The sequence below is a fragment of the Protopterus annectens genome, chromosome 1.part0, assembly GCF_019279795.1.
Source record: "Protopterus annectens isolate FY-2018-M chromosome 1.part0, PAN1.0, whole genome shotgun sequence".
Taxonomy (NCBI): domain Eukaryota; kingdom Metazoa; phylum Chordata; order Ceratodontiformes; family Protopteridae; genus Protopterus; species Protopterus annectens.
This window is the reverse complement of record NC_056725.1, coordinates 1,631,159,553-1,631,186,912: the sequence shown is the minus strand read 5'-3', so window position 1 is coordinate 1,631,186,912 and position 27,360 is coordinate 1,631,159,553.

Sequence of the window (27,360 nt, the reverse complement as noted above, 5' to 3'; positions counted from 1 at the left end):
AAAACTGCACTGATACATATCTGTCAATTTTGGCATCTTTTGCCATTCTTTCAGCCATTATAGACAAACACTTTATAACCATGATTTAGTATTGAAATGGGCCTGTATGAAGCTGGATCTGATGGATCTTTACCATCTTTAGGTATTAGCTACTACCACTTTCTTTCAGGAAGTTGGTACTGCTCCTCCTCTTAAAATACTGTTAAACAAAACCTTCCAGATCTTTATGATTTTTTCCCTCCTAGCTTCCAAACATCTACAAGAATACTATGTATTCCTGGAGACTTTCCTGTTCATTGGTTATACATCACCATTTTTATCTCATCTTCTCCTGTCCTAACTGTTAGCAATTGAACCTTCTCCACCTCAAACCATGGCATATGTAATTCTTCCATAAACATTTCCATTCGTACCTTTTCTTGATTTCCATATTTCTCTGCTTTACATAGACTTTCACAGAATTTTTGAAATATTTCTAATACTTCTACATGATCCCCTGCAGTCTTCCTTGTTATAGGCTCCATAAGCTTGGCAACAGCCCCGTCTCATTTCTGTTGCCTGAGTTGTCGTGCTAAAAGTTTTTGTGCTCTAGAGTTATTATAAAAAAAAAGTTATGTCTTACCATAATGTTCCATCTGTGTTGTTCATCTTCTTTCATTCATCACTGATGGGTTCTTTCTAAACCCTCGGAACCAAGTCGGCCTTATTACCAAGCTCATGCCAGCCAAAAAACTCTTGAGCTAAGTTTCTACCCAGAATGCCCTTCTCCCTGTTACCTCAGATCGAGTTGGCTAGAGAAAGAGAAGTAAAGCCAAGGCCACTTCTGCGCAAATACCCTAGGACACCACGTGGACCCAAAACATCCCCTAGGAGCTTTTGGAGGGGGAAGGAGGGTGGGAACTGATGAATGAAAGAAGATAAACAACACAGATGGAACGTTAAGGTAAGACATAACTTCTTTATCTGATGTTGTTAATCTTCTTTCCATTCAGACAGAATCCCAAGCTACATTGAGGTCCATGGGTGGCCCTTATGAAAGAACATTCCTGAGTACCATTGAGTCTAAGGCAGCTCTCCCTCTGGAGACTAAGTCCAATTTGTAATGATTGATAAAGGTATGAGGTGTAGCCCAAGTAGCTGCTGTGCAGATGCCATCCATGGAAGCTCTGGAATGAAAAGCTACAGATGTTGCCACAGATCTAGTGAAGTGACCTTTAACTTTTGGCATAGGTTCATTACTGAAGAAATAGATGAAACATATGCAGTCCCTTAGCCATTTTGATAATGTAACCTTAGAAACAGCATCTCCCATTCTGGGCTCAGAAAAGGAGATGAAAAGCTGTTCAGACTTACGGATAGGTTTAGTCCAATCTAGGTAAAATCTCAGTTGCCTATGTACATCCAAGGAGCGAAGGCAGTACTCTCCTCTATTGGAAAAATTTGGAAAGAACACTGGTAGGTCAGTGGTCTAGTTAATGGAGAATTCAGAAACAACTTTGGGGGAAGGAAGGAAGGATGGATTCGTCCAAAGTGATACTCTGTCTTTATGGAAGACCAGATAGGGCCACTTAATACACAATGCCTGCAGCTCCGAGACCCTTCCGGCAGAAGTGATGGCTACCAAGAATAAACATTTCCAAGACAAAAACTTTGGGTCACACTTCACAGCAGGTTCAAAAGGTTTTTGAGTCAAAGACAGAAGGACTAAAGTGAGGTTCCATGGTTCCACAGGCTGTCTGACAGGAGGCCTGATATGAGAGGTTCCCTTGAGGAAGGCCTCACATAGATGTAAAGAGATAAGAGGGGTGCCATCTATACCATTGTGGAAATTAGAAATTGCTGCTAGTTGTACTCATACAGCAGAGTCTCCATTATCAAAAAACATAGCCAAGTATTGAAGTACATCAGTTACTGGAGCCGAATAAGGGTTTAGCATGTTATCCTTAGACCAGATAGACAACCTTTACCATTTATCCTGATTTAGTTTTCTGGTGGATGTTTTATGAGAGACCAGAATGATGTCTTGGAAAAGGCGAGGAGAGATTAGCTTGCCTGGCAACTAATGGAAGTAGAGAAACCAAGCTGTCAGCTTGAGACAGGACAGATTTTGGTGGCTCAACCCTTTGGGGGTGAGTAACCAGATGTGGAAGAGGGTCCAGAATCCATGGTGGGTATACTAGGTGAGGCCAAAGGAAGGGGAACAAAACTTGTCGAGGCCAGAACAGTGCTATGAGGATCACCTTCCATCTCAACCGAAGAGCTTTCTTTAGAAATTGTGGAATCAGGGGAATGGGAGGATAGGCGTAAAGAAGTCCCATGGGCCAATCGTGGACTAGAGCATCCCTCAGGGACTCCCCCTCCAGGTGAAGAAAGGCAAAATAGCTGCTACACTTGTTCGAAGGAGAGGCGAAAAGATCTCAGCAAGGCTGGCCCCAGTGGCCGAAGATTTCTGTCGCCACTTTGGGGTTGAGGGACCACTCGTGAGGCAGGAGGATGCATCTGCTCAGTTTGTCTACAATTATGTTGGAGCTCTCCGGGATATGCTTTGAGAAGCTATCGCCCACTGCCAAATTCTCATGGCTTCTCGACACAGGGGGTAGGACTTGGTTCCTCCTTGTTTGCTGATATACCAGACCACTGACATGTTGTCTAACTGGTCTGCAATTGTCCCAGAAGGGACAGCCGAAGGAAAGACTGCAACGCTAACAGCACTGCTCTCAGTTCCAGAACACTGATTTGCAGGTGGGCCTCTGAGGAGGACCATGTGCCTTAGACTGACTTTCCCTGGAAATGGTCCCCCCACCCAAACAGGGAAGCATCCTTGGTCACAATGGCTCTGGGCTGAGGGGATTGAAATGAGCAACTCCAAAGTTCTATGTCTGGTCTCATCCACCAAAGGAGGTCTTGTTTGCAGGAGTTGGTTATTCGGATTTGGTAGTGAAGGGGGTGATAGTTTTGGAAGCATTGACAAAGGAGCCACTGCAGGATCCGCATATGAAGCTTCGCTAGAGGCACTACTGGGATCGAAGCTGCCATAGAACCTAGGGCCTGAAGAACTTCCATTACCGAAACTTTTGTGTGACAGAGTATCAGTCGAAGCTGGAGCCTCAAACGCTGGAGTCTGGGGTTTGGGAGTGATATTAGACAGGACTGGGTGTTGAACACTGCTCCAGTGAATTCTATTTGTTGTGTAGGAGTAAGGTTTGATTTCTCCCAATGTATCGTTATTCCCAACAATTTTGCCAGAGAAAGAATGTACTGCAGTGCTGTTACCCGAAGATGCTCGGTGGGGGTGGTGAGGAGCCAGTCGTCCAAATATGGAAACACCCGGAATCATTGTAGTCACAAGTGAGCTGTGACCACTGCTAAGCATTTCATGAACACACGGGGGGGGGGGTAGAAAGTCCAAACGGCAGGGCATGAAATTGATAATGACTGGCCCCTAGCCAGAAGCGAAGCAGACTCCTGGAGAGTTTGTCCATCTTGATGTGGTAATATGCATCCCGGAGATCAATCGAGCACACCCAATCGCCTTCTCTCAAAAAAGGAAGAATGGACTGAACCGTAAGCATCCAGAATTTGGCTTGGGTGACAGACTTGTTTAAGCTGCTGAGATCCAAAATGGGTCTCCAGTCCCCTGTCTTTTTTGGCACCGAAAAGAATCTTGAGTAAAATTCGGATCCGCATTGGTCTGATGGGACGACTCTTTTTTTGAGACAGCTTTATTATTTCTGAAGCTGCTGCTTCCCTTTTACTGGGTGGAACATTGGGAAGCTTTCTCTGAAGATTTCGTTGAAAAGAAAGGGGAATGATGTAACCTCTGGTGGTGATACTCTGCACCCAATGATCAGTGGTAACAGATTGTTAGGCAGCTTGTTGCAGAGAGAAACAACCCCCGACTGCTTCCAGAGGTAAGCAATCAGTCTGCTCCTCAAGAGCGCTGGTAAGGCTGTACAGAGGAAGAGTCCCTGGAGCCTTGGTTACGAGGACCCCCTCTGCCTCTGTAGGGGAGTCTTCCGGAATTGTTACCCCCTCTGTTCCTGGGGATATCATCACATACAGCACGGAAAGGACCCTGACATTTTTTGTGCCACAATTTCCCACTCCTCTGGTTCCTGGAGAAGGTACATTGAGGATTGGAAAACTGTAGGCCTATGGCAGACAGGGTCTTTGTATTGCTCGCTCTTGACTAGTGTGTCCTTCACTTTGGAGCCAAATGTGGATGATGCTTCAATGGGAGCATTCAAAAAGGAAGACTTGAAGGGGTCCACAAGTTAACAAATGCGCATCCAGGCATGACGCCTCATGACAATGCCGAAACCCGCTGCTCTGGCCGCCCCTTCGGTCACATGTGAAAGCAACCTCATGGACGAGTTGGATATCGATTCCAGGGTTGCTTGCTGTAAGGCCACTTTGTCCCTGACCTCATCAGACAACTGTCCTGTAAGTGTCCCAGAGGGTTTGAAGATCGTCTCTCTGGAGCCTCGTAAAATGTGCCAAATAGTTCAGGGACCATATAGCAAAGGTCCCTGATGCAAAAACTTGCTTCCCAAGTTTGTCCACTGCCTGGAACTCCCTGTTGGATGGGTGGACAGCAGGATGTTCCTCAGCCAAGTCCTTTTTCGTGGCCGCTGCCACCACCATAGCATTGACAGGTAACCCGTTGGACCAATGTGGGTTCTCCTCGAGAGGGGAAAAAATTTCGTCAGCTCTCGGAGGGATCACCTCAATGGAATAAGGGATGTTCTTCGTGTTTCACTGTTGCAATCATCACAATTGGGTTATCTGCCTGCAGGTAGCCCTCAGTCAGCCCGAATACCAGAGACTTAGTATTTCTGCATTAGTTGCTGTTGCTTCAGGACTGACGTCAGGTCGTCAGGGGTATAAAAACAGGCAGCTGACGCCATTGCATTAGTCTTTCTTGCCGAGAAGCCCAAATCAGAAGCAGCTCGCACGAGTGCCAGTCGGCTGCTACCTGAGTTTTCATTTCCGAATTGAATCCTCCTGAAATCTTCTAAAGCTAAGTACCCCGTTGGGGATCCTTTTATCTTGCTCTAACCGATGTCAGAAAAAGTTAACAATTCTCTCGCCTGTGGAAAGCAAATACCATACCGAGATTCCCATTCTTACTGCATCACCTGTTTAGGCCCAGACCACAACATACCTCACTGTCGGTTTTGTGCTTTGTTCAATGCCTGAACTATTCATCGTAGGGCCCTTATTGTTAAATACTTTTGCTCTCGATCTCTGTATTCCGAAATGGCTTCGGTAAGCCATCCGACTACCAATCTTCCAAAAAAAGTAAGGATAAAGACAGAGACAGAGACCGCACATGTCCAAAACTGCTGACAACGCTTCCGTTAAGCTAGTCAGCAGTTCGCCGGTACTCATGAGATGCTTTCGCAGCACCTGATGCCCATTTCTTTGGATTTGCAGGCCGCTACCGAGACCCGTTCAGAGTCCGGTATTCCGCGAGACTCTTCTTTGAGTATGGAACCTGTGGATTTCTCTACCTTGGGTGGGCCCAGAGCTGCTGTGCAGGCACCAGCTTCCGAGGAAGTACTTTGCATTACTGATATTTGACCCAGACCGACTACTTCTTTTGCGTCTTCAGTTCTGTCTAAAACTACCAAGTTTCTAAGGCCAAGAGTACGAGCTATGCCTAAAAAACCAACTACCCAAACTCAGGCACCTGCTTCCTTGCCACAACATCAAATGCTTAAAATGGCAGAAGACCTGATTATGTTGATTAGAGAAAGCCAGCCTTCCCCTGCTAAGAGAAAAAGAGACCTGTCCCCAGCAGCTTTAACAGACCAAGAGTCCGACAACTCTGAGATTTCTGAATATGAAGACATGCCTTTATCTGCTTATGAGGATTCAGATGCAGAGGATTCCATTTCCTCTGCTTCTCCTCCAGAGGATTTTTCTTTTGGTGAAACCCTACATACTTTAAGATAGCATTTCCACTGGTAATGCCAGGATTATCCTCAGTCCAAAAAGAAATTCAGAGAATTTTTAGATCTGCCACAACATAAACCTTTAGCAATTCCTCCAGTTCTGGATGTTGTGGGTGATGCCTTTATGGAATCCAGCCTAACTCCTGATACTTTACCCCCTGCTCCAAGGAAACCAGACAGGTACTACAGAGTCCCTGACTCTCACAAATTTCTTTTCAAAAGTCCTACTGCTGACCCAGAGGTCATTTCCCAGAGACCTAAAGGTATAAAAGCAACTAAAACTAAGAATCCCACCCCTTCGGACAGGGATTCCCAAGCTTTAGACAGATGGGGTAAAAAAGTATACACCTCTGCAACTTTCGCCATTAGGGCATTGAATTGCCAATCTCACATGCTGAAATACCAGCAACATATTATGGAACTTATTAAGCAAAAATGATCTACCTTCACATACTGTGCAGAAAATAAAGAATTACAGGAGCTTATGCATTCTGCAAGCCAAGTCAGCAAGCATACCTTGCAATGTGGCTTTGACACTCTAGAAGCATCTTGCAGGGCAGCAGTCACTGGTTCTGCACTGAGAGGGCATGCTTGGCTTAAGGAGCAGACCTTGCCAGACCATGTCAAATCAAAATTACTACATGCTCCTTTGAACAAGGGCAATCTGTTTGGCACCAAAGCAGAAGAGGTTCTAAAAAAGATGGAAGAAAAAGCTAAGTCTATGCAGACAGTCAAAGATTTTTTGCAAGTGCAGCCTCCAAGATTCAGTAGGCATTGCCCCTCAAAATATTGGTCCTTTCCAGCCCCATCAAGGCCCTCTCAAACTAGACCCAGGGAAAACAAACCCCCCCCAGATTACAGTCTCAGGGTATGCAGAAATCTATGCAATGGAGTGCCTCCACTTCTAAAACAGGGAGTGCTAAGCCACCCCCTTACGGAAAGAATTCACAATGACTTCTCAACTCCACTCCTCATCGCTGGCCAATTGCTCATGTTCCTAGGAGGAAAACTTGCTCATCATGCAAAAAACTGGACCTCCATCACCAAAGACTGATGGGACCTCAACATTGTATCCCAGGGGTACAAATTTTACTTCCACTCTCTGCCAACCCCAAAAGGGTTCCCAGACTTTCCTCCAAACTAGTGGGCAGAGGCACAAAACCAAGCCTATGCTGTCCAAAGATGCCTGGTTAATCACCCTAGACCTAAAAGAAGCCTATATGCACATCCCTATCAAGGACTCATGCAGGAAATACCTATGTTTCAGGGCAGGATCTATGCATTATCAGTTCTCTGCACTTCCCTTTGGCTTATCCACTGCTCCCAGAGTCTTCAAAAAATGCCTGGCTCCAGCCATTGCCTATTGCAGACAAAGAAAGATCCAAATTCACCCATACTTGGATGATTGCCTAATTCAAGCAGACAGGAAAAGCTGTTTCAGCACCTGACATTGGTAAAGAACCTTCTAACCTCCCTGGGGTACACTATCAACGAAAAGAAATCAAAACTAGTCCCCAGTCAAAAGATTGTATTCCTGGGAGCAAGCTTGTACACAGCATCCCAGATAGCATTCCTTACTCCAGAAAAACAAGCCTATCTGACAGGCTACTTCACTCAAATGGACACCAGAACCCAGCTATCCGCAAGGAAAATCCTGCAGGCCCTAGGGTTCATGGCCTCTTGCATTCTACTAATTTCATATGCCAGACTGCTTATGAGGAAACTTCAATGGTACTTAAAAAGTCTTTAGTGCCAACATTCTCATGACCTGAAAACCATAATACCTATCATACTTTGTCTAAGGACAGAGTTTCTTTGGTGGGCAGCAGCAGCATGCAACCACAACAAGGGACTTCCCTTTACACAACCCCATGCCACTCAGATCCTAACTGCAGACGCATCAGACTATGCCTGAGGGGGCACATCTGGACGACAAGTGCATTCAGGGCCACTGGAGCCCAAATCAAATTCATCTGCACATCAACCAAAAAGAGATTGTAGCTGTTCAGCACGCTCTGACAGCTTTCAGATCCCTACTCTCACCAGGAACCCTGCTAGTAAAAACAGACAACACCACAGTTATGTGGTACATCAACAAGCAGGGGGAACCCACTCTTACCCACTCTGCAGGCTATCCATGGCCCTGTGGAACATGGCCTTGGACATGCATATTCATCTGCAAGCTCAATTTCTGCCAGGCAAACAAAACTCCCTGGCAGACGACAATTGGAATTCTCCTAGACCCACATGAGTGGCAGTTAGACCCCAGCACCTTTAGCCTTCTAACCCAAAAATGGGGGACCCCAGAGGTGGACCTTTTTGCCACCTCCTACAATCACCAGCTCAGCAAATTCTGCACCAGGACACCTCACAGCAGGGCCTGGAAAGTGGATGCCCCATTCTTCCAGTAGGTAAACCTCTCAATCTATGCATTTACCCCTCTGTCTCTTCTCACAAGAGTATTACTCAAGATAAGACATGACAGACCAAGGGCAATCCTGATTGCCCCAGACTGGCCATGCCAGCACTGGTACCCACTACTGCGCAGCCTGTCACCATTGCCACCCTGGCACTTACCCCAGATCCCAACCCTCCTCACTCAGCAGGAGGGATAGATCTTGCATCCACACCTGCAAACCGTGAATCTTGCAGCCTGGCTTATTCCTTGAATTCTCCTCCAGTGACCAGCCTAAGCAAGCAGGTGCTGGCCATCATTATTGAAGCCAGAAGACCCAGTACAAGGAAATCCTATGCTGATAAGTAGAAAAGGTATTTTTCCTGGATTCAATCTAAAGGAGAGGACACAGCACAGTCCTCCTTCTCTCTAATCCTAGATTACCTAGCAGATCTGCTCCACAGAGGCCTATCCTTCTCCTCCATTAAGATCCATGCCTCTGCCATCTCGGCTCATTACAACACTGAGCCACCTCTCTTCTCTCACCCTCTCATCAAACATTTCCTGAGAGGGGCAAACAACTTAAAGCCACCAAAGAGAGCACCCACCCCTGCTTGGGACCTTATCTTTGTACTGGAAAAGCTAACGCTACCCCCCTTTGAGCCTGCAGTGTCAACAGAGTTAAAATTCCTCTCATGGAAAACAGCCTTGCTTCTGGCCATCACTTCAGCTAGAAGAGTGTCTGAGCTACAAGCATTTATGGCTGTGGAACCCTTCATTATTTTTCATGCTGACAGGGTCACCCTCAGGACTAACCCTTCCTTTATGCCTAAAGTGGTGTCCAGTGGGGCTCTCAACCAATCTGTCCATTTACCTACCTTCTTCCCTAATCCTAAAAATAAAGGGGAAAGGATCCTGCAATCCTTGGACGTGCACAGACAGCTCAGATTCTACCTTGATAGGACTAAGCCCTTCAGGAAATCTGACCAGTTACTAGTCAGTTTTGCACCAGGGGCAGAGGGCAAGGCCATTTCTAAACAAACACTTTCCAAATGGATAGCACACTGTATCCATTTCTGTTACAAACACAATGGGAAACCAACCCCTCAGGGGGTCAGAATGCATTCCACTAGGGCAACGTCTACCTCTACAGCATTCCTCATTGGAGTCCCTACCAGGGACATTCTGGAAGCTGCTACCTGGAGTTCTGTACATACCTTCACCAAGCATTAGCACCTGCCTATCTTTTCCAAATCCAGGGTGGGTTTTGCAACAGCAGTCCTGCAGGGTATACTAGCCAACCCCAACTCTTCTTGACTGCCTCCACCCTTTCTTCAGCTTTGGGAATCAACCCAAGTGTGACGACTGCAACAGTGAAACATGAAGTGCATAGTACAGTTGTCTACACTTACCATAAATGTAAATGTTCGAGTGTATTCACTGTTGCAGTCCTGGTTTCCCACCCTCCAGCCTCTTTGTCTCTCTCTCACTCCTCTCTATGTCTATTACTCACCCTTTACAGGGCTATCGGTATTTACTTTTTACTGGTGGTGTTTTTCCCACCATAACTTAGCTCCCTATTTGGGGGGCTCCTGGCATTTGGGGCAAGTAAAACTGATGTAATATCATCAGCTGCCTGTTTTTATACCCCTGATGACCTGACGTCAGTCCTAAAGTGACAGCAACTGACGCAGAAATACTAAGTCTGTGGTATTCGGGCCGACTGAGGGCTACCTGCAGGCAGATAACCCAAGTGTGATGACTGCAACAGTGAATACACTCGAACATCTACATTTATGATAAGTGTACATAACTATACTTTCTTCCATGCGTGCTGCACAACGAGGTGGGCAAGTTCGTCAGCAGGCAGGGTCACCCAAGAGGTAGAAGACTGGGAGCAAAACACCTGCAGGAATATGGACTCCTCAGATGAAGGGTTGGAAGGCTTCCAGTCACCTCTCTGTCTTAGCATTTCCAGAATGTCTCTGAAGGAGACATCATCAGGACGTGACCATGGGGACCCTTCACCATCATCTTAATCCATGTCTTCCATCAAAGACCCCTTGTGTGAGTCCATGTGCTTCCTCTTGCACATCCTCTTCCGAGGGGGCTCCTCAGTGGGGGTCTCTGAGGAGGACTCGGAAGAGTGGGTACCCTGAACAGGGGTGTCCTGTGACTTCTCTGCCCAGTGTCCCAGGGCGGTGGTCTGTGGCAGCTGTAGCTCAGGGGGCAAAAACTGTGGTTCTGATATCACAGGAGCACTTCCAGAAGTGAGAGCCCCCTCTGTCGCGTGGAAGGCAAATCTGCCCGAAGAGGGATGGGAGCCTGGAACCGAGAAAGACAACCACGGAACTGGGGTCACACCCCGGTCTGAACCCGCCCCTACAGATGGAGTCTCAATCAGGATCAGCACGGACGAGGCTATCGGCACCGAGGATGGAACTGAGGAGAAACACGGCTCCTAACCTCGGGCCAAAGTGCCCATCCCCCAATCCCCAGATTGAGGAAGGACCGGTTCCGCAAGAACCGAGGAACAAAGGGACAAACTCTGAGCCAAAGTGAGGTGCACTATCAGCACCATGGAAATGAGGTCCAAGGAGGATGTCAGAGCAGAAGGCTTCGTAATTGAAATGGTCAAAGGAGGAGAGTAAGACGGAGTCTGTGGAGAAAACAACCCAAGTCCTGCATGGGGAAGAGCCTTAGAAAGTCTGGGTATCCCCCTGGCTACCAACAGCTGGTCCACAAGATGCACCATATCGTGTTCTGTCAGGCTCTTGGTGGATCTAGTGGATACTCCAGACGGGGAGTCAGGACGTTCGATGATGTTTGTCCAGAAATGGATCAACGGAAGGGGAGTATCGGCTCTGTGGTGTAAGGTCTCCCGGCACCAAAGTATCAAGTTTCAGGACCGGGAGTAATGGGGTCAAATGTAGTTTATTCTGTAAAATGCTCTGTGCCGAAATGCCACTTGGAGCTGAAATGGTCTGTTCCAAAAACGTTAGTTTTGAAGCTATTGAAGGTGTGCCTTGAGCCAAAGTGGCCGCAGGTGCCTAAGTCAAAATAGGAGTGGTAAGGTCTATAATTGGTGCCAAAGGCAGGACCGGTGATGAAACTGGCGCCGGTGTCAAAAGTTTTGAGATGCTCGGAGCCGAGGAAGACGGAGCCGTAGAGGCAGATTTATGCTCCGAAGACAGCTTTGGGACCTTTGGCTTGACAGGCTTACACTGATCACCCGATGGTGAGGAGGGAACCGAGTGGGACTTCTTTTTGTCCTTAGTGGGAGGGGTTGAGACCTCCATTGCAGAAATGGCCTCTGAAAAGAGAGACTTAAGTAATCATTTTAATATCAATTTATTTTTGCGCTTATTAAGAGTGCCTTGACTGAAACTTTGACAAATGTCACAAGGAGGCTGCACTGAAAGGAGTGCCCCCCCCCCCCACAAACAGTATACACAATCATCATGAGAATCACTATTAGGTAACTTGCCCTTGCATGAAGCACAATGCTTAAAGCCTGAACTACTTTTCTTATCCGACATCTTGATAGAGAAGCACCACAGGTCAACAGCATAACCAGTCAGAAAAAAATAAGCCAAACACTCTTCAAAAAAGTCACAATTGTACCAGTACAGAGATATGAGAAAACAGGAACCCCTTAGTAAAAAACAATCCTAACAGGCTACAGGAAAGAGAGAAAAAAATACCAGCTTGGTATTGAAGGAATACCACAAGGGTAAGGGAGGAAAGGCCGAACCAACAATGGTACTAGAAAGATTACCAACGGTAATAACAGTAGATAAAAGAAGAACAAAACAAGGTCTGATGGAAGAAAACAGACTAGAATATTATTCACTTTATAAAAAAAGGAAGATATCCAAAGTTTTATACACAAATATCAAATAAAGTTCCACTTAGCTGAGAGCTCAGCTGAAACGCGGCTTTCCGGCTATGCGGCAAATGAGATCTGAGGTAACAGGGAGAAGAGCATTCTGGGTAGAAACTTAGTTCCAGAGTTTTTTGGCTGGCGCAAGCTTGGTAATAAGGCCGACTCAGTTCCAAAGACTCGGAACTGAACCCATCAATGATGAATGGAAAGAAGATTAACAACATCAGATCAGTTGCTTAAGAGCAATCTTTGTAAACTCATGCATATTATGAAGGTATTCCCTTATTTTCCATTTAGCATTCTGCAGTTGTTCCTCTTCTTGCTCTGTGAGATTTCCCCCATTTGTCAGTCCTTCTAAATAACTCTTGTTACTTCTTAACCATATCTACCTTTCTTTTATTTCCACTCTATTTTGAAATTGCACTTTAATTGTATCCCACTCCCTTGCTATATTTTCAGAAGAAATTTCCATCTTCTGTAATAGCTCCTGAATAATGTCCACTACCCACTCCTTAAGTTTCCCTCTTTTCAAAAGATAGGTGGGAAAGCACCAGTTTCAAATTTTTATTTCATTACCCTGTGTTTTTATTGTTGTTATTATTGGCATGTGATCTGAAATAGTTATTGGGTGCATATCAAGACCGTCAATTAAATGTACATTTTCCTGTGAAATGTAAATTCTGTCTAACCTAGCCCAATTTTTGTATCTTGGAGAATATGTAAATTCACTCCAAACTCCTAGTACTGTATCTTCCATGCCAAATATTTTCATAAATTTAAAACTCTACCATCCTTTGTTATATTTTACTTTCTGGCCTCCCCCCCAGCCACATCTTCACTGTTGTAAATCAAATTTCAGTCCCCACCTATACGTAATATTCTTTGCTGAAAGCTGATTATTTCTCACAGAATTTTCTTAAGCTCCCTTATAGCAGTTTTCGGTTGGATACAAATACATGCCAGTGTAATCCTCCATCCTTGCCAGTAGCCCCTTAGTACTAAAAGTCTGCCATTATTGTCTTTTTTTATCCTCTTTATTACTATAGCAGTTCCTCTTGAAATTAACATAAGTACCCCTCTCTTTCTTTGCCCTAGGTATTCTGCTGAATAACCATCCTGGAAACCTTTCTTTATCAAATTTTACATGTTCAGTTCTTTCCAAGTGTGCCTCCTCTAGCATAACGATTTGCACTTTATATTTTTTAATATAGTTCACATCTCTTTCTTTTTTGTATTTATCTTGAGACCATTAATGTTTAAAGAAATTATAGAAAGTATATTCTCGAGGGATTATTATTCCCACCATTTATGTATAACAGCCTTTTTGTTAAATGTCTAGTTCTAGCTTTTGTGTTACATGCATGCACTATTTGGCAGGTTAATCTTTTATACAATTTTCTTCTCATATCCATTTGAGCCTATGTCACACCTTGCAGAACTTTTTGTTTTATTGGAAACCTGCAAACAAAAATACACACACCCTTCCCAATACCCCCTAAAACCTATTAACTTAATAATAACATACGACTGTACATCTTCAAATTTTGAAGTTTTATCCCCCTTTTAGGAAAAGAAGTATGTACTTACCATAATGTTCCACCTGTGTTATTGATCTTCATTCTTCCTCAACAAGTGGGTTCAGATGCAGTCCATTGGATCCAATTCAGCCAATGCTAAATTCACAACCACCAAATCACTCAGTCTTCTCCCTTACTTACAATGTACCTACCAAATTACTTCAGATCTTGTTTGCTGCTACATTAGCATAGGAAGATTAATAGAATTATGGAAAAGCCATATCCAGAAGACATCGGATGGGGGTTGGCGGGAGAGGAGTTGAGAAAGAAAACTTCTTTATCTGATGTTGTCAGTCTTCATTCTATCCTCATCAAGTGAGACAGCATCTCTAGCTACCTGTGTCCAGGGTGGACTCGAAGGATATTCCTGAGCACCATAGAAACAAATGACACCCTACCTCTGAAAATCAGATCTAATTTGTAATGAATGACAAACGTATGGGGAGTAGTCCAAGTTGCTGCTGCACAAATATCACCATGGAGATTCTTGATTGAAAAAAAAACATTGAAAAAGCCATGGATCTAGGGGAGTGCACTTTCAAGGGATGTGTAAGAGCAATGCCCAATTTAGCATAGACAAAGGAAATGCAATTTTGTCAACCACTTTGATAGGGTAACGTTGGAAACTGGTTTTCCCAATGTTGGTTCAGAGAAAGAAATAAACAGTTGATCAGCTTTCCTGACTTTTTTGTTCTATGCAAACAGAATTTTAATTGTCTGTGAACATCTAGTAAATGCAAGATGTATTCTCCTTTGTTGGTAAACTTGGGAAAAACACTGATATAGATTGATAGCCCTTTTGATGTTGGATTCTAATACCACCTTTGGAAGAAAGGATGGGTTGGTACATGAGGTCACTCTGTCTTTCTGGAAAACCAAGTATGGAAGTTTACAGGATAATGCTTGGATCTCAGAAATTCTTCTTGTGGAAGTAATGGCAACCAAGAAAATTGTCTTCCACGTAAGATATTTAAGGCACATGTAGCTGCTGGTTCAAAGGGAGGCTGTGTGAGAGACTGAAGCTTCAAATTTAAGTCCCATGGAGAAGTAGGGTCATTAAAAGGAGGCCTTGCCCCAAAAAAGGAAGAATGGACTAAATTGTGACCATCTGGAACTTGGTTTGGTGAATAGATTTGTTTAGATTTGCGGGATCCAAATCTGGTCTCAAGTCCCCTGATTTCTTTGGCACTAAAAAGAACCTTGAGTAATTTCCAGATTCTTTCTGGTCTGGTGGGACCTCTTGGATGACTGTTTTTTCTAGCAGCTTTTGAATCTGAATTGCTGCTTGATCCCTCTGAGTGAGTGGAACATTGGGGATTTTTCTGGGAATTGGTGGTGGTAGGGAAAATGGTATTATATAACCTCTGGATATAATCCTATGAAATAAATATTTGTTGTTAAGTCTAGCCAGGCTCTCTGGTGCAGGGGTAACCATCCACCAACTGTCTCCAAGGTGGACAGTCAGGCCTCCATTCAGGAGCGTTGGTAGTATTTATCAAAGAAAGATTCTCATGAACCCTGGTTTTGTGGCCCACCTCTGTTACGAGGGCAATGACATCCATTGGAGTTCCCCCTCCAGTACTGGGGGAACCTCCTCCACATGTGTCATGGAAAGGACCTTGGGACTTTTTTGAACCACATTTTCTGACCACTCCACTGATTCCTGGAGTAGGATCTTTTGGAGGGCCAAAAAAAAGTATGCCCAAGACCGATAAGGTCTTTCCATCCTTCTCACACATGGACAGCCTTTCTTTACCTTAGGGCCAAAATGAGTAGTTCTGTCAAAGGGGACACTGACAAAATTGGACTTAAATGGCTCCGCAAAGTCACACAAGCACTTCCAGGCATTGCTCCTCATGGAAATGCCTAAACCCACAGTTCTTGAGGTCCCTTCCACTATGTTGGAATCTAACTTCATAGAACTATTGGATATTGACTATAGGGTTGCCAACTGAGAAGTCACCAAACCTTGAACCTCTGCAGAAATGTCTTCTGAGAGAGTATTTGATAATTCTTTGGTCAAATCTCTATGAAGTCTGATAAAGTGTACCAAATAGTTCAGAGACTGCAAGATAAAGGTTGCTGAAGCAAAGCCATGGTTTCCCAGTCTGTCCATCACCCGCAACTCCCTGTTGGGGTGATGGACAGTGGAACTCTTGTCGGCTAGTTCCTACTTTGTGGCCACTGCAACAACTATTGTATCAACGGGAACCTTTTTCACCCAAAATTGCCTGTCTGCAGGTGGTGCTATTATCCTGTCTGGTTTCCAAGGTATGGGTTTTATGGAGTCGGGTTCCTTCCACGCCTGCCTAGGGATCATGTCAATGAGCTCATTGATGGGTGGAGTCACCCAGGAGGTAATGGGTCCTGACAAAAAGCCTCTAGGAGAACAGATTCCTCCAGTGTAGGGTTGGAAGGAGTCCAGCCACCTGTGTTTAAGGATTTCTAGTATGTCTCCAAAAGGGACATCTTCAGGAGGTAACTATGGAGGACCCTTTGCCCTTGATGAAATCTGTGTCTTCGGTGATGGACTCCTGTGGTGGCTCTAGGTGCTTTCCTTTGCAAGTCTTCTTCCTGGAAACTTCCTCAGTGGGATGCTCTGTGGAAATCTCAGAAGAGGAAATCAAAATTCCTTGAGAGGGAACCTGAGGCTTTGGTACAGAATACCCCCATGGAGAAAGGTGGTGAGGCTGCAGGCACCAAGACATCATGGCGGAATATCTAAGATCCAAGCGGGAAGTCTCCATCAGGTCTGCCCGGGTAGAGAACACTCTCTCACACAGCCTTGAAGGCAGAGCTCAAAGGAGCCAGAGAGAGGCTCTGATTCAAGAAAGCAGGTATCTGAATCATCCCCTCTCTGCTCCATAGGCAGCATCCCAGAGGAGGAAGCCAGAACCAAACTGTCCAGTGCTGGGTGTCGAGGAACAAAGATGACTCTGAAAACTTCGGAGTTAAATGCTGCATCCTGGACCCAGCAGGCAGGCTTCAGCTCCAAGAGCTCTCCTCATCTGAATGGATTGGTGGTCTCAGAGACGATGTTGGATCTGAGGATACAGTGATCCTTGGATCTGTGACTGACTGATTTAGATGACTGGGATCCTGTGACTCTAAAGCAATGGGAGGTGTTAGAGGAGGAATTTGCAGGGGGGTGTGGTGGAAGGTTGGGTAACCTGACCCTGAGGGGCAGGCACCAAGGGAAAATCAATCTGTCCCTGTGCTAAGAGGATCTTCTTCACCACTCTCTCCACATCTTCTTTTGTGAGGCTTCTAGAGGAATGAGTAGAGTAAATGGATGGGGATGCTGCTCTCTGTAAAAAAAGGTGATGGGAGTTTGTCAGGAACTGGGTCCACTGATGGAGAATATCTGGTCCAAGGATAATACAGAGTCTCCGAGAGTTCTGTCTGATTCAGGAAAGTAGAATCCGATGATTCAGTCTTCTGATCCGACTTAGCCAATGTTGGGTCTGTAAGATATGGTTTGGACTTCATAGGATCTAAGGGAGTAGTCGGATCCTGAATGCTTAGTTTCTTCTGATCTGGGGTTGAGATCGGTTCTTTTCCATTTTTCTTCCAAGAAGAGTCCGAACAAGATTTAAATGAATTAGAAGGCTTCAGCTTTGGACACTGAGATATGGCTTCTCCAAAATAAGAAGGAATGAGGTCTTTCAGTATCAGCTTGTCTTTGCATTCAGTAAGAGCTCACAGATTAAATCTGTGGCAAATACAGCAGTCCTCATCTAAATGCAAAAGACCTAAACAGTACACACAAAGAGTTTGTGCATCTAAAAGTGGCAATTCGTGCCCACATTTAGAGCACTTTTTAAAACCCGCAGGTTTGTCAGCCATCATACAGTATCTAGTTAAAGAAATTAATGGACTACTATAAAACAAAGGCAATCAAAATACAAAAAAAAAGAAGTTATGTCTTACCATAACGTTCCATCTGTGTTGTTCATCTTCTTTCATTCATCATGGATGGGTTCTGTTCTGAGCCCCTCAGAACCAAGTTGGCCTAATACCAAGCTCGCACCAGCCAAAAACTCTCGAGCTAAGCTTCTACCCACAGTGCCCTTCTCCATGTTACCTCAGATTGAGTTTGCCTGTGTTATACAAGTAAAGCAGAGGCCACTTCTGCTCAAATGCCCTAAAACACCACTTGGACCCAAAGTATCCCCCAGGAGCTGTTGATGGGGAAGGAGGGTGGGAAGTGATGAATGAAAGCAAATAAACAACACAGATGGAACATTATGTTAAGACATAATGTCTTTATCTGATGTTGTTAATCTTCTTTCCATTCATCACAGATGGGACAGAATCCCAGCTACCTTGTGAACCTTGCGCGACCCTTATGGAAAAACATTCCTGAGTACCATTGAGCTGAAGGCAGCTCTCCTTCAGGAGACCACATCCAATTTGTAATGATTGACTGATGATTGAGTGGCTGCTGCACAGATATCATCCATAGAAGCTCTGGAGTGGAAGGCTACAGATATTGCCATAGATCTAGTAGAGTGGGCTTTAATATTCTTTGGCATAGGTTACTTTGCAAATGAATAAATGACATGTATGCAGTCCCTCAACCATTTAGATAAAGTAACCTTGGAGGTAGACTTTCCCATTCTAGTCCCAGAAAAGGAAATGAAAAGTTGGTCAGTTTTACGAATTGCTTTGGTCCTGTCTAAATAAAATGTAATTGTCTGTGCACATCCAAGGAATGCAGACAGTATTCCCCTTTATTAGAAAAATTCGGGAAAAATACTGGTAAGTCAAAAGTCTGATTGATGGAAAAGTCAGAAACTACTTTGGGGAGGAAAGATGGGTTTGTCTGGAGTGATACTCTGTCCTTTTGGTGCATAATGCCTGAAGTTCAGAAATTTGCCTGGCTGACGTGATGGCTACCAGGAAGAGGGATTTCCATGACAAGAATCTGAGGTCACATTTCACTGCGGGCTCAAATGGAGGTTGAGTCAAAGACTGAAGAACTAATGTTAGGTTCCATGGCTCTATAGGCTGTCTGACTGGAGGCCTAATATGAGAAACTGCTTTGAGAAAAGTCTTATATGAACACAATGATATGAGAGGGGTACCATCCAGCCCATTATGGTAATTTGAAATCGCCACCAGATGTAGTCATATGTTAGAGGCTGTGGCTCCATCTTCAAGAAACTTAGACAGATATTGTAAAACTGCTGTGACTGGAGACAAATATGGATCTAGAATCTTTTCCTTTGACCAAATAGAGAACCTTTTCCATTTGTCCTGATATAGTCTTCTGCTGGATGGTTTATGAGAGGCCAGAATAATGTCACGAACAGGTGAGGTGAGATCACTCTGCCTGGCAACTAATGGAAGTGGAGAAACCAAGCTGTCAGCTTGAGACTGGACAGATGCGGGTAAGTCAACCCTTGGGGGTGAGAAATCAGGTCTGGAAGAGGTTCCAGAATCCACGGTGGATATAACAGATGAAACCGAAGGAAGGGGAACCAAACTTGCCGAGCCCAAAAGGGGACTATGAGGATCACTTTGCATTTCAAACCGAATAGCTTTCTTTATGAATTGTGGAATCAGAGGAATGGGGGGATAGGCATAAAGGAGTCGTGAGGGCCAATCATGAATTAGAGTGTCCTTCGGGGACTCCACCTTTGGGGTAATAGGGCAAAATAGCTGCTGCATTTGTTGTTTGATGGTGAGGCGAAGAGGTCGCAGCAATGCTGGCCCCAACGGCTGAAAATTTCTGCTGCTACATCAGGAATTAAAGACCACTGGTGGGGCAAGAAAATACATCTGCCCAATTTGTCTGCAATCACGTTGGAACTCCCCGGGATATGCGTTGCTATCAGAAAGCGGTTGGAAGCTGTTGCCCACTGCCAAATTACAACGTAAGTAGACACACAAAACTGCTGGAGCAGGAAAGCGAGATCTAACAGTTCCTATAGTAAAGCCAAAGCTCGGACTTTCCTTACTGTAACAAGGGCAGCTGACTGATCACGTGACTTTTATAGTATGGCTTCTTGCAATTGGAAGTATTTTGTAATACTCGTCTCTAAACTTTTTAGTTTAAGGAGATGTGTCAAATTCTCATGGTCTCTCGACACAGTGGGTAGGACTTGGTTCCTCCTTGCTTGTTGATATACCAGACTACTGACATATTGTCTTACTGGATTGCAGTCAGTCCAGAAGGGAGAACCGGTTGGAATGCTTGCAATGCTACCAACACCGCTGTCATTTCTAGAAAGTTGATATGCAGGTTGGCCTCCAATGTGGACCATGTGCCTTGGACTGTCTTTCCCTGGAAATGCCCCCCCCCCCACCCTATCAGGGAAGCATCTGTGGTCACAATGGCCTTGGGCTGAGGGGACTGGAATGTGTGGCTCCACAGTTCTGTGTCTGGCCTCATCCACCAAAGAAGGTCCTGCTTGCACAAGTTGGTTATCTGAATCTGAAAACATGATGGTTCGGGAACCACTGAGAGAGAAGAAGCCATTGGAAAATTCGCATGTGAACCTCTCTCGCTGAGACTTTGTTTTGACAGAGTATCACCCAGAGCTGAAGTTTCCATCTCTGGAGTCTGAGCTGGGAGCGACACCAGGCAGGATCAGGTATCGAAGACTGCTCCGATGAATTCTATTTGCTGGACAGGGGTAAGGTTGGATTTCTCCCAGTTCACAGTTATCCCCAAATATTCTGCCAGAGAAAGGGTGTATTGCAGGGCTGTTACCAGAAGATGCTTGGTGGGGGCGGTAAGGAGCCAATCGTCCAGATATGGAAACACCCGGAATCCTTGCAGTCTCAATTGAGCTGTAACCAATGCTATGCACGTTTTGAACACTCTGGGGGCTATAGAGAGACCAAACGGCAGGGCACAAAACGGGTAATGATTGGCTCCTAGCCGGAAGCAAAGTAGACTCCTGGACTGTTTGTCCATTTTGATGTGGTAATACACATCCTGGAAATCTATCAAACACATCCAATAGCCCTCCCTTAGAAAAGGGAGAATGGACTGAACCGTGACCCTCCAGAATTTGGTTTGGGCAACAGACTTGTTTAAACTGCTGAGATCCAGAATGGACCTCCAGTCCCCTGTCTTTTTTGCACCAAAAAGAATCTTTAGTAAAATCTGGATCTGCATTGGTCTGGTGGGACTAATTTGATGACTCTTTTTTATAGGTTCAGAGATTGGTACTGGGCTATCTGCCCAAAGGCATATATTAGCCCAGCCACGTTGTGCGGTATTCACTGCCCCTTTTGATACAGCTTTTTTATTTCTGAAGCTGTTTTTTCCCTTTGACTGGGTGGAACGTCGGGAAGTTTTGTTGGAAGTTCTGGATAAGTGATGAGGGGAATGGTGTAACCTCTGGTAATGATATTCTGCACCCAATGATCGGTGGTAATAAAGTGTCAGGCAGCTTGGTGCAGAGAAAAACGACCCCCTTCTGCTTCCAGAGGAAAGCAATCAGGCTGCTCTTCAGGAGCGCTGGTAAGGCTACCCAGAGAAGTAGTCTCTGGGGCCTTGGTTATGTGGACCCCCTCTGACTCCATAGGAGCGTCTTCCAGAATTGTTACCCCCCTCTGTCCCTGGGGGTATCATCATCACACGTGGCACGGAAAGGACCCTGAGATTTTTTGTGTCACATGTTCCCACTCCTCTAGTTCCTGGAAAAAGAGCATTGAGGATTGAAATAACGTAGACCTACAGGGTCTTACTGTCCTGTTAACACCTGGCCAGAGTGTCCTTTACCTTGGAGCCAAACAGGGAAGATGCTTCAATTGAGCATTCAGAAAGGAAGACTTGAGGGGATCCGCAAGGTCACAAATGTGCATCCAGGCATGACGTCTCATAACTATTCTTGAACCCGCAGCTCTAGTCGCCCCTTCAGTTGCATGTGAAAGCAACCTCATGGATGAATTGGAGAGAGATTCCAGGGTTGCGAGCTGCAAGGCAACTTTATCCCTTACCTCGTCAGACACTTGTCCTGGGAGTGTTCCAGAGAGTTCAGAGATCAAGTATCTTTGGAGCCTCGTAAAATGTGCCATTTAGTTCAGGGACCAAATGGCAAAGGTCGCTGATGCAAAGAATTGCTTCCCCAATCTGTCCATGGTCTGGGACTCTCTGTTGGGTGGGTGGACAGTAGGACTCTCTTCAGCTAGATCCTTTTTCTTGGCCACCACCACCACCATAGGATTGAATGGTAAACCTCTGGACCAATGAGGATTTTCCTCGGGTGGAGAAAGTATCTTGTTGGGTCTCTGAGGGATTGCCTCAACAGAATCAGAGTTCTTCCAGGCATGCTGCACCACGAGCTGAATTAGCTCGTCTGCAGGCAGGATCACCCAAGAGTTAGATGGCTGGGGATGGAAAGCCTGCAGGAACACAGACTCCTCAGAAGAAGGGTTAGTGGGCTTCCAGTCACCCCTCTGTTTCAGCATCACCACCATCAAAATCCATATCCTCTGTTAGAGACTCCTCAGGCGAGTCTACATGCTTCCTCTTGCATGATCTCTTCTGTGGGGGATCCTCAGTGAGGGCTTCTGAGGGAGGACTGGGAAGAGTGGGTACTCTTTACAGGGGGTTCCTGTGGCTTCCCTGGCTGATGTCCTGGAAGGTGGCCTCCGGCAGCTCTAGCTGGGGGGGGGATCTGGGTTTCTGACATCGGTGGAATGCTTCCAGAAGCAAGAACCTGGTGCCCTCTCCACTGCACGGAAAGCAGGGATGGGAGCCCGGAACCGAGAAGGACAACCTCGGAATCAGGGTCACATCCCACTCTGCTGAACCTGCTCCCGAGGATGGAGCTTCAAACAGGATCAGTGTAGACAAAGCTCCCGGCACCGAGGATGGAACCGAAGAAATACTTGGAACCATACCATGAACTGAAGAGCCTGCAGCCCAATCACAGGATTGAGGAAGGACTGATTCAGCAGGAACTGAGGACCAAAGGGATGGTCCCGGAGCCTCAGTGAGGTACACTACAGGTGCCAAGACAGGTGGTTCCGAAAAAGACATCAGAGCAGAAGGCTTTGGAACTGGAATGGTCAAAGGAGGAGAATAGGATGGAGTCTGTGGAGAAGTCAACCCAAGTTCTGTAGGAGGATGGGTCCTGGAAGACGTGGGTATCCCCCTGGCTATCAACAGCTGATCCACAAGACTCACCCCATGAAGTTCTGAAGGGCTCCTGGTGGATCTAGTGGATACCCCCAAGGATACTCCCAAGGGGGAGTCAGGTTGATCTAGAAATAGGCTACACATTGGCCTAGAAACAGGTCTATGGATGGAGCATATCGGGTCCATGGTGTGGAATCTACCAGCACTGATGTCTCAAGTTTGGAGACAGGAAGCAGTAGGGTCAAAGCCATTCTTGTCAGGGCCGTAAAAGAGCTCTCGGAGCCAATATGGGAGGTTCAGTCATTGCAGAGGTAGGCATCGAAGGAGTGCACTGTGCTGAAGCAGCACCCGCTGCCAAAGTCATAGTAGGCGAGGTGAGATCTATAGTCTGTGCCATAGACCATATCAGAGCAGAAGCCAGCGCCGATATAGTAACAGCTGTAGTACCTGGGGAAAATGAGATCTGAGGTAACAGGGAGAAGGGCATTGTGGGTAGAAGCTTAGCATGAGAGTTTTTGGCTGGTGCAAGCTTGGTATTAGGCTGATTCAGTTCTGAGGGGCTCAGAACCCAACCCATCTGTGATGAATTGAAAGAAGATTAACAACATTAGATGCAACTTTTTTATGCGTTATTCCATTGTGATAGTGCTGCTTTTAGTAGTCTTATTGATAATTACATTGCAGCATTTATTTTTGGTGGTCACATTTTCACATTGGTTTATTGCATTATTATTTTTTTTAAACAGGACAGAAGAAGAAAGAGGGTGAGAATACCAACAATGGTACAGAGAGAAACTACAACAAAGTCGTAAGGGAAGGGAGATGCTAATGAATAGTATCTAAGTGTACCAAGTAAGAAAAAGGACAAGGAACAGCAAGAGCAGCAGCAAATTTGAAAACTTATGATTATAGAGCCAAAAAACAGATAGCCAGCAACAAGGGGCTGTGGAATGAAATTTTATTAAATAATGACTTCAAAAACTGTTTTTGAAGTCATTATTTAATAAAATTTCATTCCACAGCCCTTTGTTGCTGGCTATCTGTTTTTTGGCTCTATATTCATTTGCCGTGCAACTCTCTCCGTGCAGGGGAATTGTTTTTGGTTAAACTTATGATTATAACACGCTAATAGTTCTAGTTAAGAGAAGAAGCAAGGGAATACCAACAATGGTATAAGAGAAATACGACAAAGACGTAAGGGCAAGTGAGTGCAAGTAGTAGTGGAAGAACAGTAAAGATATTAATCACAAAATTCTGAAAACTATTTAACGGAAAAAACAGAGAAATTTTACTTATCTAACACAGCACGAGAGAGATTGGTGGACCACATCCAATAGCTAGAAGTGGTAAATGAGATCTGAGGTAATTTGGTAGGTACGTTGTGGGTAAGGAAGAAACTTGAGAGATTTGGTCGCTGAGAGCTTTAGCATCGTCTGAGTCAGATCCAATGGATCAGATCTGAACCCACTTGTTGAGGATAGAATGCAAACTGACAACATCAGATCAAAGGTCCAAACTGAAGAGCCACACACACAAACTTGAACTAAATAGAAAGAAAGATTATCCATGTTAAGACACATGGTAGAGCTTGTGATTCTAATAAGTGCTGTCTGGTTTTGTCTTATCTTTATAGCTCTCTCAGCTGAGGAAAACACTTAAATGCTTTCAGAAAACATTTTCTCCAAACCATTTTTCTTTATCAGTTTGTTTGCTAGTGACATGAGAACCAGATACAAAATTATTTACTAAAAAAAAAAAGCATTGTAATATGCAATACTCATTTTTATTTACTTGTTTTTTGTTAAAACTTATTACGATATAAAGCTCCAGTTGGGTTTGTCTTTTAGAGGAGCCAAAATCATATCTGGATGATGTGGGACTGGTTAAAAAGAATCTAATTCCTTCCATGCCCAGCGAGAGACTGGGTCAATAAGCTCATTGGCTGGGGGAGTTACCCAAGACATAGATGGGCCAGAACCAACAGCTGCCAGAAATACTGTCTCCAAAGGGTAAGGATTATCTAGGACCAACCACCTTTGTTCTTAATAATCCCCAAAAGTGTCTCTAAATGAGACATCATTAGTTGGTGATCTGGGGGGGGGGGTTCCCTTCCCCCTTAGCGAAGTCAGTATCTTTGGTGAGAGATTTTAAGGGGGAAATGTATATGGCTCCTTTTACATGATCTCTTACAGTGAACCTCTGCAGTGGGATGCTCTGGGAAGGTGACTGAAGAGAGGGGAAGTTCCTCTAAGGGAGCTGTTTGAATGCTAGTTGGTACTGGCTGTCCCTGTGGAGTAGGTCTGATGGGGTCAGAGCTCAGAACCATAAGGGGAAAAGTGCAGGATCCATAGATATATGAGAAAGTGGATCTCTTGAATGAGAGAACACCCTATCCACAACCTCGAAGGCCGATGGACCAGGAGAAGTCATGGCCAGCCGCATGGGACATGAGACTTCCAAAGCACGCAGGACGTGACTATGTCCGAATCTGTACCTTAGGGATTGAGATGGACTTAAGCTATTAAGCACCAAGGCTCCCAAGGTTCAGGAACAGTTCTGACTTCACTGGAGTAGATCCCAGCCCCCCTGGATCCCTCACCGATGTTTCAGCTCTGAGACTCGTCCTGATCTGAGAGAACAGGAGCAGAATTGGTTAGGACTGTTGGAGTTGAAGATGTAACCTTCTTCAGCTCCCACAATAGTACTCTCAGACTTCTCAGATCTGAGGGATCCAAAAATGAAGGACAGATCAGAGAAGGAGTTATAACTGTATGGGTAGTGGAAGGTAGGCTTATGGTTCGAAAGGGAGACAGAGCCAATATAACCACCATCTGGATCTAAACTCTGAGGAACTTCCTCATCATCCTATCCACTTCAGCTTCAGAAAGCTTCCTGGAGGACCTGACAGATGAGGTAGTGGACTGAGGTCTAGAATGTTTCTTCAGATTATGCATGAGGGGGGGGGTGGAGCTGAGGAGAAATTGGGTTGATAAACTCGGGTGAGCAAGTTCTAGGAGTTTTAGATGTTCCAGCAGTCAGATCCGATTGTTTGGGATCCATAGGTTGAACAGGAGGACAGCCTGAAATAACTATCAGATCTAAGGTCTTAGGATCTGAAGTTTTTCTCTTTGGATCTGCTGAAGTAGGATCCGATGATCTGCACATTTTCTGTAGGGGCTTCCAGGATTATCTGCAGAGACTTAGGAGGAGACCTCTTCCTACTCTCTGAAGGAGCCTTAGAAGATGTGCTAGGGGGTTGTGCTCCAGAGGCGGAAGAGGAGGAAGAAGGTAACAGTCCTTTGAGAACTAACTTACTATCCGCAATAGCCCTTGAGTTAAATACAGCACAAATAGTGCAGTTTTTTATCAAGGTGTTTTGCCCCTAAACAATAAACATACTGCCTGTGGACATCCAAATTCAAAATTTTGTGTCCACAGAAAGTCAATTTTTTAAATCCTGTAGGCTTCTTAGATATAGTTCTATAGAAAAGGTAATGAAAGAAATATAAAGAAAAAGAGAAGACTTATTACACACACACACACACACACACACACACATATATATATATATATATATATATAAATATTTAGTTATATATATATTTTGACAGTAAGAGACTACAATCTTCTTCTTCTTCTTTTGTTTTTTTCCCGGTTAGGGGTCACCACAGCTGATCACTGTCCACTCATGATTGGCTGTGGAGTTTTACGGTGTTGAGTTGCCAGCCCGGCGCCCAACCTTCCACAGAAGGCACACACATGCATGCACTCACGCCTAGGGCCAATGTAGTGTGTCCAATCCACCTACAGCATGTCTTTGGGATGTGGGAGGAAACCGGAGCACCCGGAGGAAACCCGCGCGACCACAGGGAGGACATGCAGACTCCACACAAAAGGCACCCCAGCCGAAGATCGAACCGGAGAACCTCTTGCTGTGAGGCGGCAATGCTAACTGCTGCACCACCATGGCCACCCAAGAGACTACAAACAATGCTAGTTAAAAATACCCTGACAATTTGGGTTGGAAGAGACAGAGGAAGGTAAGAAAAATACTAGTGATGGTACTTACAAAATTACCTCACAAAGGTAGAAAGGCTAAAGATAAAGAATATTCATAAAACTAAGAGAGCTAGCACTATAGAACCATATTTAAAGTTATAAATAAAGAGATTTCTGTGGAAAAACACTTAAAAAACAACTCGAACTGGCTTTTGAAACATGCCCATGCGACATGGAGGCAAATGACATCTGAGGTATTGATGGTGGATCAGGGCATTATGAGTAGAGGGAGGGGCTCAAATGTTGGACCCAAAAGTCTGTGGAATGAGGCCGAGTTGGATCCGAGTTCAGATCTATAACCCATAAGTTGAGGAAAAATGAAAAGGACATCAGATACTTAACATTTCTTCTTTAAGAATGCACTGTACATGTGCTACATTTCTTCT